Genomic DNA, 14,597 nt, shown 5'->3' on the forward strand with positions numbered 1-14,597 from the left:
ACGCTAAAAGTACGGTATTAATTTTTTTAAATAACCTGTATATTAAAAGGTTAAAGTTAATGTTTTACATTGTAATAAAATGAATGTTTTATATATTATAAGTAAAAAATAAAGAACGGGTTTTTCGGATAGGCAAGAGAGAACTGAATAGTTTTGTGAATGAAATTAGATCGAACTAGAAATTGCTATGGCTAACGCGAATACCAGTTATTTCGTATCAAATGTACCATACGTATTTAACGATTAAATGTTAAGAATATTAATCGTAGAAATTTTTATCAAAGCACGACGAAATAAATAAATTTAATTATCGGATTATCGAATGATATTTAATTTAAAGTACTTTTTAACAGTAAAGCGATATTCGTTACGTTTTATCTTCTTTGAAGAATTCAATTTTAAATCAGGATCTTATTGAAAAGGATATCTGTATTATTAATTTTCTCTGGAAATCGTTGGTTTCCGTATCTAACCTCGATTTATGCCAGCTATTCAATTATAATATCATCAGCGTGTGTTCAAAGGTTATTGAATGCGCCGAAACGTGATTATGCCACCAACTCCGGTGAGCATTAATCCATTCGAAGGTTATTGAATAATATATAAATCGAAACATCCTATTCAATCAAACTATGTATCTGATAATCTTTATTCATCCTGCTTTCACTGTTCGTATATCAACTCTTTCAATCGATAATTTATTTATATTATTTACATAATATTATTATAGGTACTGTTTATCATAAGGGTAAGCCAATACTGGGCAAAAACTAGCTTTATGTAGGACAGTATTGTCATGTATCTTAAAATAAGCATTGTTTTCAAATTTACGACCTATTTGCCCGGCTATTTATTGTACTTGGTAAAATCGCTATTACGTGAAGATTCATCCAAGGAAATCTTTTTTTTTTTTTTATTTTATTTAAAGATGTTTATTAAACCCAAGATACAAATTTTTAAATACCTTTTGGTGTTCACAATAAACGGTGAATTTTTGTAGTGATGTTTTAGGCAAAAGTACCGATACGCAACGGTACGACGTAGCCATGCTATAATATGTGTCGGCGCTTTACATTTTTCGTGTTTAGTATGATTTTTAGGTTTAAGCCGCTGGGGGAGCGGAGCTTCTACGTGATTTTGTTTTTGTTTGTTTTTTCTGTCCTGAAAACTTGGTTGCAAAACAGGACGCTTCGGTAGCTTGCTTTTTGGGTGCTGTGTAACTTGGGGGGGGGTGAGAGGGGGGGTGAGGCGGGGGGTGAGGCGGGGGGTGGGGGGTGACAAATAGGATTATTTACAAGTGTTTACAATATTTACAATATTTACATTTTACACCTTATGCGGTGTCAGAGGCATCCAAGGAAATCTATTGCGCAAAATCTGATCAAAGCGAGGCACGAATCATCGTGTATTTCCTATTTTAAAAATAACTATGAATTCTTGATTAATAATCGAAACCTGAAATCGATTTATTTATGACATTTTTCTTTATCTTTAATTACTAACTAATTTTATTAATCTATACTTACTATATAATTCTTCATTTTTCTGGATCTTCAAATCCCTTACATTCAAACTTAAGTATCTACAAAATTAACTTGCATTCGTATTTTTTTTTTAATTTTTTTTTAATGATGTTTATTTAACCCAATATATAATTTTAAATACATTTCGGTATTCACAATAAACTGTGAATTTTGGCAATGATGTGTTAGCCGTACGCCATGATATAGCCATACTATATTATGTGTCGGCGCTTTACAGTTTTTGTGTTTAATACAATTTTTGGGTTTAAGCCGCTGGGGAGCGGTGCTTTTATATGATTTTGTTTTTTTTTTTTTTATTTTTTCTGTCCTGGAAACTTGGTCGCAAAACGAGACGCTTCTGCGGGACGTAGTCTGCTTTTTGGGTGCTGTGAAACTTTGGGGAGGGGTGGGATGAGAAGGAGGGGGCGGGGAAGAGGGATGTCAAATAGGTTTATTTACAAAATTTACAAATATTTACAGTTTACACCTGTGTTCTTGCATTCGTATTAAGAAGTGCACGTTGACCTGTATGCGAATAATTCTATCCAAAACAAAACAACTTCGTTTTAACTCTTGCAACATAGTTATTGGCAACACACCATCGTTTTAATCCACAGCAAAAGGGTTAATTGTAGATATATTATTTATTTCATATGTAACTACACACAGATTCTATATTATACCGTGTTATTTACATCATAATTTTTCCCAACTCCATACGACTGCGGTGATCGAATTTTTCCGAAATTACGAGAATGATGCCATTGTCAGATGCAGAAATCTAATCTCCGGGCCAGAGTGGATTCCATTGTGCCGGCACGTCAACGAGCAAGCACCGTGGGACGAGGTAGAGGGAGGAAAACGGCAAGGTTGGTTTAATCGCCGAGTTAAAAGCTCGATCGCATTGAATTAGTCAGCCGAATTTAATTGATCGAATGACTCGCTCCCTATCCCACTCTGCTGTACCATTTTTCGCTCTCTGTCTTCCTTTCTCCTGCGGCCACAACGACCTCGATTTATCGCCGCGTCCAATTGCTAACGTTTTAATACTTTTTCGCCGTACACGGCCAGAAAAGTTGGATCGACTCGGCCGATAAAAATTGCCGATGCATTTAAATCGATCACGAGTGTCCTTCCATCGTAAATTGAAAGGAGTATCGTTTGCTTCAACCTGTCCTTTATCAAGAATCTTGCGTTCCGTTTAACGTTTCGTTAAGCCCGCATCTCCTTCGGTCGAGATTATAGTTGGAAACAAATTAAATTCACAGAATGCATTTAAACGTTGCCCTGAAGGGAATTTATTAGATATAATTTATATTTATTTGACTTTTTAGCTAAAGGATTCTCTTAAAACGTCAAATCATTTATTTATTTTTTGTATATGTATCTTTCAAATATTTTTAAAATTTTATAGCATCTGTAGTTCCTTAATTCTAAATATTTGCAGATATAAAACATTTGTTAATATGTCCAGAGTTATGTGATTTTAATACGAAATAAATTATATTGATCTCAATTTAATAAACACATACAAAATGATTTAAAAATGGGTCAAATTTGAATGTATATAGCATCCCTTAGTAATGAATAAAAATAAGTAAAAAGTATTCTATTAATCATAAATCAAAATAGAACCGACCATTTCAACTCAAACTCGTATTATATCGTATGTCCTTCTTAAAAAAATGTTCTTAATGGAATAAATATTCAAACTACTCTTGAAATTGTCTGACCAAGCGGTTGATTTAACGATTACTACGTGTTCATAAATTATCCATTCACTCGAATCACCCTGTATAATTTCTGTAGGTAAGCAACGATTTCCTAAGATTATAAGATATTTCCTAATTTTCCACGAACTTGCAATCGCTCGTTATACACGAGATTTTACAGGATCGAAGGGTGTAAGATGCCGGAAGGCCATTCTTACATCTCTCATCCGATTTCATTAAATTTCTTTTGAATCACCCTCAAGGGGCCAATGCATTCCCCCTCTTTCTAGAATTAGTTTTCTTCGATTCTTGAAATATTTCTCGAAACCAGCTATCCTGAAACCAGGTCTCTCCGCCCCGGCTTCACATACCGACCAGCGACTGAATAACGCGGAGCGCGCTCGAAAGTGACGTTGAAATCGCAAAGGAAAGTAAAATAAGTCCGCGCGCTCGCTAATTATCTAATAAATTCCGTGCAACTTAACGGAATAACCTTTGTGCCTCGGCCTGCAACAGTTCGCGCCGTTACCATGCATCCCTGTAATAACTGGGCGCAATATTTTCACGTACATTTCGCGATATTTTTCCTTTGATCTAAATGTCACAGCCAGGATGAAACAGTTCACTTCTGCCGTGTAAATTTTAATTCGTAATAACTCCGAGGTGATTACTTTGCGAAATATTTAAGTCTTTGTGTGAGATTGTAGGGGCTATTATGGACTATGAGGGTGCATTGTGAAGTATTTAGCAGATAAATGAAGTAGAAGGTAACGGGGTAGTTGGGTAAAGTGAAAAAATTGGATAATTTAGTTGTACAATGGATGTAAAAAGTATTTGTGCAGCACCCTGTCTATTGTGATATCTACGTATTAATTATATTTATCGTCGATACTACAAGTATGTCTATCATGTCGTTTAGTAGTACTTTGATATTCGCCACAAAAATTTGATGCCATGAAGATGAAATGCGGAGCCTAGGAACAATGCTTCTCTACGTGTGTTATTGTTCAAAGGCACCCGCTAGCTTGCTTCTGGAATGCTGTAATTTTATTACAAAATTATCGATCACTCGAAGTGCAGTTGAATTTGTTCTTCGTAATGGTCGTAGTTACGTGACCCTCGAAAGTAGATACATATTTCAATGCTTTGGTCAAATTCAAGTGGTAAGTTCATTTTGTAATCGATAAGAAGAATCCTGCCTTGAAGATGCTGAACAATCTTTCGATATACAATTCTATCGAAGTTAGTGGCATTCGATGTGGCATTTTCCAATAATTGAATACTTTAAATATCAAAATAGTTCAGTATGTACAAAAATCAAGGAACGCTTTCCTCGATTGAAAAATAAAATTCTTCGTTAATCAACAAAATAATAATAATAAATCATCCCTGTAGGAGCTAATGGAAAATATATAAAAGATAAGGTAGAATTACTACGTTATAACAGAATGAGATAGAACAGAGAAATATTATACAAACTAATAAATCATTTCAGATGAAGTAAATCTCACCTTCCCTTATTTCCACAAATAAACTAAAAATATAGCGGAGTATTACTCGAAGCGATCGATATAAAATTTCCAACCCAAGCTATCTTAGTATTATTATTGTTTATTTTATTGAAGATCGCATCTACTACCAAGACCATTAGCGACTATTTTTGTATAATTTATTAAATTCTGTTTTCAGTATCTTCATTTCTTTACAAAAGTTAATAAGCTTTAACCATTAAAAACTTAATTATCATTTAAAATTTAAGATTACTGTTGACATTATGTCTTACTTCGTTGTGCATAGGGCGCTCTATGATTATGTGACTGATTGACAATCTCACATGGCAGATGTCACGTTTAACAGGAGACCTATTTTCCAATATGTACGTATGTACCAGTCGAATGTGTCCTGATCTTATTCTAATTATCGTAATATGTCTTTTACGGTTGAACTTCTATGTCTTCAAACCATGGAAGCTAGGAATTAATTTTGTAGAGAAAGCTTATATTTTATAAGCTTTATTACAACATATTAAGCTTATATTAAAGCGTAATTTTGCCATAACACGTTCCACAACGTGTTTCACGATGCCAAATGTATGTGTTGCGTATCGGAAGTTGAATTGGATGCAAATTTTTGCCGTTAGATCAGCAAAAATATTGTACCTTATCTTCCCCTTTCCACAAGAGAGAATAACGCTACCGATAACAAAATTCGTTTAATAAAAATACCTTTAAAAATGCATAGGCGCGTTCTGACGTTATTCACGGCAACAAATTGTATTCAAAATAGGAAGGAAATTGTTTAAACGACATAATGCTCGTTGATTAGATGAATAGCCGGAAAACGAGTAGCGTGGTCGCGTACTCGCGCAATTTATCTCCAGCGAAGGAGGAATTTCCGAAAATTCCATTAACCGTTTAATTCCATGCAAAGTGAACATTAAAACCGTAACGCGGACTAAATTCCTTTCGGCAAACAGACGAGCAACCTCTTTTCCCGGCTAAAACCGTAATCACGTTTATACGGCCGTGATCGTTCGCCTCGTAACGCTCACATCTAAAACGAATTCCCTTGCCAAGTTTTCCTTTTTTTTTTTTATGTATGTATGTGTATGTGTTTCCTCCCTTCATCTCGTCGTCCCTTCTATTTCACTCCTCTTCTTCTTTTTTTTTTTTTCTACGCTCGTACACATGCGAATTAATTGCATTATCGATGAATCGAACGAACGAGCGCACGGTGTTTCTCTCTGTTTGCCAGAAATATTGAGAAATTGAAAATTCTGGTGAACGAATCTTCACGCTATAGGTAACAAAAGCGGGTTATAAACGCGATCGAGTAATTTATGGAAAAGGTATTCTGTAAAAGTTGTAGCGGGCTAATAGCGTCGAGAGGTGAATTTAATGTATCTGGTATGGTTATTACATTTACGATATAATGCTATAAATCCGTTTAATATATCATAAAATTGAACGTACTGAAGTTGGACGAGTTTAGCTTGTTATTAAAGTACCTAGTAAAAGATTTATTAACTTTTTAATTGACAATGAATTGTCTCTTACAACGAACGCTATTCAATTCATGATGTAGTCACATAGATTTTTTGATATGCATCGAGAAGATACAAAGCTCGTAGAAATACTATAGAAAACGACACAATCAGTTTAGAAGCCAAGTTCATTTTTCACTTTTATCTGGGTCAACAATTTTCTAAATATTCTATAAATAGAAACTGTTGGTATATACTTCTCTGCGTAGCATATCAACTAATTACGAAAACACCGCTTTGATAATTAATATTCAACGATATTTTCGTACGATGAAAAATAATCGCCAAATGACAGCCGGTTTCTTTGAATTATTATGGAAATAAGCGAGGTACGCGGTTTTATCCTCGTGTGCGGTTCTGTACTGTTTTCTGAACGAAAACTTTCAAAATACGATAAACACTACTATACCAGGACAGAATATTTCTGAACTAATTGCAATTCCTTAACAAGAGTCAATTATTAAAATACAAGTCCTCTCTGAGATTTCTTAGCGAGCGAAATATCAAAGAGGGTGGAGAAAATCTGTTAAATCGCCGGATATTCGATAATTCAACGTCCGCGAACGTGTACCCGAGGCAACAGCAGAGGGAAAGCTTCTGCGATTCGAAAAGTTGCCGCTTCTAGCCTGGCCCTCTTTGCCTTCTAACAATCGTCCTTTCCATTCTCTTCCCCCTTTCTCCAGCCCCGCCGTGAGATTTAATTTCGCCCGGACGTCGCGTTGCTCTTTCTTTCCGTTTTTAACGACCAGACGATACTCGTTAGGAAACTTTTCGGTTTTTACCTCGGCGAGTACAACAACTTCTCTAGCTCTTCTACTGTTAATATTAGTCTCTCCTTTTTTCTTTTTCCTTCACACTGTTTCTCTATTCTTCTTTTTCTTCGAAATCTCCCGAAAGAAACCAGCTTCCCTGACGGTCCTCGAACGAAACACAACAGAGTACGAAACATCGAAAATATCTCGGGGGAGAAAAGAGCACGGCAGGACGACGAATGGTTTCCAAGTGGCGACAAAACGGGGGAACAAACTTGAAATCACAACTTGAACGTCGAAAAAGAGGGACAAAAATCTGTATGGACCTTTTAACGTATCGTCCTGTGATCCTGTTCATGGCGAAATGCGTTCGCGTCACCGTTTTTTTCGCGCTTTCCTTTTTCGACTCTATTTAACCGCCCTTCCACTCCTTCCACTTCCTTCGACCGCTGGCCGCTTTTGTTTCCAGCGTTAATTCCGCTCTTCGCTCGGTTTTCTGTTTTTCGTCGATCGTTTATTTTTACTTAACGCCTTTCGAATTATCTACGGTACCTATCAGCCATCATTGGCAGAGAAAAGGTATAAGCATTTTCGCAAAAGATCTCATTGACCAAACAAACTTGCTTTAATATACATAAATGAAGATGCACAAATTATTTACGTATATAATATTTAATATTTTTAATATTCAAAACATTTATTTCGAAAGTAATGTAAAGGTAAAGTAAATGAAATTACATAGTCATTTGAAAACGATAAAAGTCCCATTTCCTGCAATTTGTAGCCTGTCCGAACAGTTAAAGCATCAGTAATCAAAAACAAGTGATAATGAAATTAAACCACAGTATTCTGTTTTTCCTGCTCTTATTTGTAAACAAAAATATACATTTTAAATAATTAAAATTTAATGAATCGTACAACTCACTAACTTTGAAAGTGATGTAGGTCCGTTCATGATCCTTGAAAAGGATATTAGTCTAGTTAATTTTCAAAAAAGCTATTTGTATAATGAATTTGCATCTATTTAAATACGCAGAGACGTGGACAGGCGAAGTAGACTTTATCAATATTTTTCAATCGATGGAGTTCCGAACATTTTAATGTGTCAAAATAAAGGACAATAGGCGCCACGTTACACCATTTTCAAAATAAACGGTCCGTTTGTTCCTTATTAAATATTAAATATTATACGATTATTATAAAAATATTATATATCATATAAAGAGCCATTTTAAGTTTTGCAACACAGTCATTTTAATCTACGCTGAAAAGATTAAACATTCTGATCTAATCACTTCGTTTGAATCTAAATTCTGACCAAAGCGTGTTAATTACCCAGCGTTTAATGCCTGCACCAGTTGCAAACGTGATAACGGGTTGTTTCACGTGGTTCGAAACTTAAGAAAAATTGACACTCGACCAACGTGTGAGCATTTAGATTCGACTTTCTCGCAGGACACGGAGGCGTTTCCACCGATCGGCCTGTTTTCGCGGAGACGATAAGGATCTTTGATCGTTTGGCCTATTACCGATACACCTTGTGAAAGAGTAACTCGACAGGAAAAGGGAACTGGCCGAGTCGCCATCGCGTGGGTGAGCGATCCTTGCGCCGTGTAGGCCGATTCCAATGCGACTGCAATTTTCTTCTAAACGGAATCGCTCGTCGATTCATATTTTTTAATCTTCTTCTAATTCTCCTAACATGTATCTTTGTTTCTAAAAATGTTATTAGAGTCTATTGTGTATTTATTACGTTGTGGGACGAAAGTAATTGCGTTGGAAATGACGTTTGAGAAACGTAATTAAGGCTTGGTAGTAATTTGCACAGATAACGTTGTAAGAGGTTCGTCATTTTACTTAATCGCTGCTTCTATTATTATAACGTGATATCCTCGGAAAATAATATTGACGATATAATAACATAATACAATCGTGTTCCAAAATGTTTATTGCATTTTTGAAAAACATTTTTCATTTCTTTCGTTTCCAATTTCTTAAATCTGATTTCTTCTTAAATGATCTTATATCGCATATACGATACAACGATTCGTTAGAATTCTATTCAAACAACATACTTAATCATTCACGGAATACCAAAATCGCTAACATGTTACACTTAACTGTGTATTAGCTACGTATCGATATTATTTTACGTTTCCCCTACAATATACAACAACATCACACAATTTTATAATATAACGTCATTAACGAGTTGAAATAATTCATTACCACTCGATGGACCAGCGACTCTCCGATAATATCTTGCGACAAACATTCGCGTGAATTAGCGTGAAAAATGTTTCAGCTACGTCTCGCATTAATCGACCGAAGTGCACGCATTATGCAAATTGATACTCGCGCAAAACGTCAGCTCGTAGAAACGTCACCGTGCAACGTTTCATAAATTCATCGAGATACGAGTATACAGTGGCTCGCGAAAGTATTTGAACACGAGAGAATTTTTTTACGAATATACATATTGTACACATTAACCAAAACTTTCGAAACTTAATTAGCGTCATTAGCGAACACGACTATCGTGATCGTAGCAGTAAAATTTGAAATCGATCCGGAAGAGTGTATATAGGGATTACAAGGCACTTATTGCAAACATACACTTAATGAAAAATTAGTATACACAGTGAATAATGGTGTTAAACGTACAACAGAACTAAAAATAGTTTCTCCATATATCGTGACTCATTGATACAGCGAATAATTGATTGTTCAAACACTTTGGTGATCTTCGCGAAACGTATGCTTTTAACGAACATCTTGTATCTTCTATGTACATTTTCAAATCTGTTTCAAATTTTCTCGCTATAATCATGACAGTTGTGTCTCGTTACAGTGCTGATGAAATTTCAAAATATTTTGTATATTAGAAATGTACATAGGAAATTTCTAAAAGTGTTCGAATACTTTCATGAGCCACTGTACCTACCCTTCTAATCTCTCTCTCTGGTAAGCTGTACCTACTAGAGGCTGCTTTATTTCTTCGTTCCACATATCCATTTTATTTCTTGTTTCCTTGCGTTTCTCCGTTCCTCCGCATAACTTGTCGATACGGCGGCCTCGTTGTTTCGCGCTGTCTGTGCAGCGATATGCAAATAATACGAGCGGCCACCGCAAAATCCGATTGGAGGCGATGCGCGTGCGATTTTGCGGTCGCTGATAGCCCTCTACACGCGAAAGAAAAGTGTTCGTTTGTCGACAGCCACGGGATTACCTGAATTCATTGGTACGCCTCAGAAATTGATTATTGACCAAGGCGCGGAATTTGTTTAAACGTTATTACGCCCGTTAATCAGCCAATCCGTTGTTTCCAGATTTCTATTAAAATTGTCGTTTCCTATTAAATCGCGATGAAGACATGGTATTTGCAAGCCGGTGCTTCCCAACCCCTCGTTTCTCCCCTCACAATTAATCGGAATCATACGCATTGTTGAAAACTTGTTAGTCCATAAAATCTGGATCGTTTTAACGGCAGTAAAAAATTGTTGTAATCAGCGATGACCATCGTGGCAGTTGGCGTGTTAAGAACTAATGAAAATATTTTATTCCTATGTCTCCTCCAAGTTATACAAGCGCAGCTTACGTCGATGATTATAAATGTAACATTATATCCACTATAACACCGATAACTTGTTTGATTATATAAATGAAGGGGCGGACAGAATTTATGTAGCATAAGAAAATTTATTGCCGCTATTAACTTGTAACTCGTGATTTGCAAAATTCGACCAGTGACATCGACTTAATTATGCAAAGGAGTCTAACAACGATTCCGTCTTCTTTATTCTATAATTCCTTCATTCATCCTAAAAGACGCAACTATTATACTTCTATATACGGACACAACTATATACAGTATGTCCGTTATGTGTGTACGTGCAATTATTTCTGTAACTGCCAAAGATACGAACAAATATTTCATTGAGAGAAGATTGAAAACAGAGAACATTGAAACAGCCTGTGAAAATCACTCGAAATATCGAATAGATCTTTATATTTCTTATTGGGTATTCTTGTCTAAAGGTCTAAGACCTTTCCAAAACACTAACTATACGTGCGATTCACATACGTCGTTTTACAAATATGACCTCTGAAAGTTGTGCCTATGACATTAACGTTACCCAATGTACACCACGAGGATGTTTCTCGGTCGAACTTTGTGCACCATGATGGCTCTAGAAAAAACCGATTTTTTACGTATGTGTGTGTGGATGTGTTTGAAGAAAATGTAACATCTGGTTTTAGTCGATTAGGAACACGCTTATGAAATTGTTTGCACACTTTGCGATAAGATAAATATCCATCGCCTCGAAGTAATACAAATTCAACTAATCCTTATTTCTTATGTGAAATCAACGTATTAGAACGAACTTCTTCATTTTATTCCAATTGCAAGATTGCAACAATACGTAGGCGCTAATGGTGTTGTGCAATCGCACGGCGACGAATAAACAGAATCGAATCCACGTGGTTCGATTGTTTTTATCCTACAAAAGCAACGCGGATTATCGGATAGCCTTTTAAGGTGCACATCGAGTGACGCAAATATCGGCGGCACGTCAACTTTCAGAGGTCGTATCTCTAAACCGGTGTATGTAAATTACGTGTGTTTTGGAAAGATCTCGATGATCAGCTGCAAGATTGTACGATAAAAAATTTAGGGTCGCGTTCAAAAATTCAAGAGCGATGTTCGCATGTGGCGCCAATTTTATTTAAAGATGAAACAATTATCATCGTAATATACTGCCCCCGATAACATACAACTTTCGTATAAAAAATAGTAGGCACTTGAAACAAACATATGGTATACCAACTTCTTTTTTCATTCTCTTCTGCAGAGATATAATGCTACATTTATTAAAAACAGAGCGCAGATTTTTATGCAAATTCATATTTTTATGAACACAACTAAGAGAGTATTATCTAACCAGGGACTTGTTTTGCTTACCAAATATTCTAACTATAACTACTACACTTTGGTGGTTGTACATATTTTAGCATATTACGCGCATGCCGTGAATCTTTGCACCGTTGAATTTTACATAAACGAATAAAAATCGCAATGTAATTATAACATTGATAACTTGCTTATATAAAGGCGGACAGAGTTTATGCGGCAACCAACTATAAGAAAATTTATTACCGCTATTAACTTGTAACTTGTAACTTACGAAATTTCGCTAATAGTATCAACTCAATTATGCAGGAGGGTCCAGCATCGATTCTTTCGTCCTTAATTCTACAATTCCTTCGTTCACCCTGCAAGGTGTAATTACTTCCACATACGTTCGTTTCTTTCCCCTCGTTCTCCACTGCCGGAACGGTCAAAGAAAACGCAGTCGACTTTCAAAACTTCGCAATACGCGTGTACAGTCGTCGGGTATTAGCCGATTTTCGCAACAAATCGCCGCTACGCTAACAAATTACAACGTCGTTATTCAAAATGAAATTACATCTGTATCACGGCTAGATACGATAACGATAGAGAAAACCAATCGTCCGCTTGATTACAGGCGATCGAAGACAGAACACACGTTCGAGAACTAGTGGTAATTTTCCTTTCACGTTAGCCGGTATGTTTAAGTTATGACGCGCCGATAGTCTATGAAACGACGCCTCGTCACGACAGGAAGAAGTCACTTTGCTGTTCGCGACTTTTCGCTCCGTATTTAATAGACCGGTTCGCTGTATATGTACTTTCGCAAAGCAATCGGCGTGGTATCGCGTGAAAGTCGCTGGGGCTACCAATGGCAACGTATAGTCTAGCGTTTGATTAATGAACGCGCCGTAAATTGATATCCCGACACGTACGAGCGGCGATTTTCGCATTAACCATTTGACATTGTTATCGATCACCGATGTAATTCCATCGTGATTACGATCGGTTTCTTAATCATTCAATGACTGGTTTTGGCTCTTTTAACCTGAATGTGTGGTTAATACATTAGATAATAATCGCTTCAGTGATATTTTATTTTCTTTTATAAATGCTAGTGACATGTATAGCTTGTAATAAAATGAAAAATGATATTTTAGATTAGACGTCAAATTTTAAATAAATCAGCAAATAAATCGAATAAATCGGAGAATTATTTTTAGCGGAACTTGCTTTAACCCTTGCACTCGATATTTTATCACTGTTATATCATTATAAGCGCAGTGACGGATACAACTTGTAATAGAACGAAAAATAATATTTCGAATTATGTTTCTGTAGTTGTTTTAAATTTTTGTCGAATAAATCAGAAAATTAGTTCTAGTTGAACTTGTTTTCACCCTCTGATTGCTAGCCACTGTGACCAGCTATTTGTGTTTGTAAAAGAATTAAAAATAGCGACTCTCAAGAAAATATAATTGTGTCGAAAAGTCTGCAGGGAACAAATTTCATGAAAAATCAACATGCGAAACTTTGAAAAATCTAATGACGTGATTATAAAGCTGAATAAATTTGAAAAAATAAAGTACCTCAAAGCGTTTCACGATGTTTGTCGAGCAATTATTCCAATCCATCGAGAACGATGAACGTCAGTTGTATCGAAATATTAACCCGCATGGCAAGTATGTATAAAATGCCTAATGTACACTCGCACGGTATATACGCAAATATCGTTCCGCTTAAACTAACTTCCCAATGGATCGGAATTTCCATTAAATATTCATGGAATTTTATACGTGACCCAGTAATTGAAACTTTACGCTACTGGAGAATATCACAGTGCTCTCACCGTGGCCAAACAAATTTGGCAACCAATCAGATAACGAAATGAAGAAGAAATCTAGTATCTTATACTTGATAAACGATGGAATATTTTATTAGTTCCAAGAGAATTATGATACCTACTCCTATACCTATATCCTATGTAGAGTTTGTTCTAAAGTACAATGTTCGCCTTTCGAATTTTATTTTCTACCTATTTTACAATTTGAAATTTGGTAAATGCATTCGAAATATTTCATTTTTTACGAAAAGAAAAATCCAAAACGCTCTTCGACAATTGATGATTTTTTCAATTGAGTTCAAGTCTTTTTAAGAATTTACAAACTAGAGGAAGTGCAGCATATTTGGAATACCAGTTTGTTTAAGACGAATAATAATTATGGCGGAGAATACAAATAAAACTACATAATATCATAGGGAAACTAATAAACTTTTACATCTCAAACTATCGGTAACCGTGACAAAAGAAAAGTATGTGAAGCTTCGAACTAATTGAAAAATGAAATAAGATATATTCCAATTATCTTCTTTATGAATTTATAAAATTAAAGAAACAAGTAGATAATAAAATTGTTTTCTCTTATGATCTAGTCAAGCACAAAAATATACAGTATACGAACGATCATCTCATGTAAATATCGATTCTAAGTCTTAAACTTTACACACATAATCAACACATTCACGGTATAACCATATTTCGCGCACGAAACACTGCAGCCACTCGTCTCTTTTGTCTTCGCTGTAATTCACATTGCAGAAGAGGTACGCAGCATCCTTCTTAGTAGATTTTCCCTTGGTATTTCGAATTAGCAGCATCGCGTTAAAACTTAAAAT

Source organism: Bombus bifarius, unplaced genomic scaffold (assembly GCF_011952205.1).
Source record: "Bombus bifarius isolate JDL3187 unplaced genomic scaffold, Bbif_JDL3187 scf7180000010252, whole genome shotgun sequence".
NCBI classification, from domain to species: domain Eukaryota; kingdom Metazoa; phylum Arthropoda; class Insecta; order Hymenoptera; family Apidae; genus Bombus; species Bombus bifarius.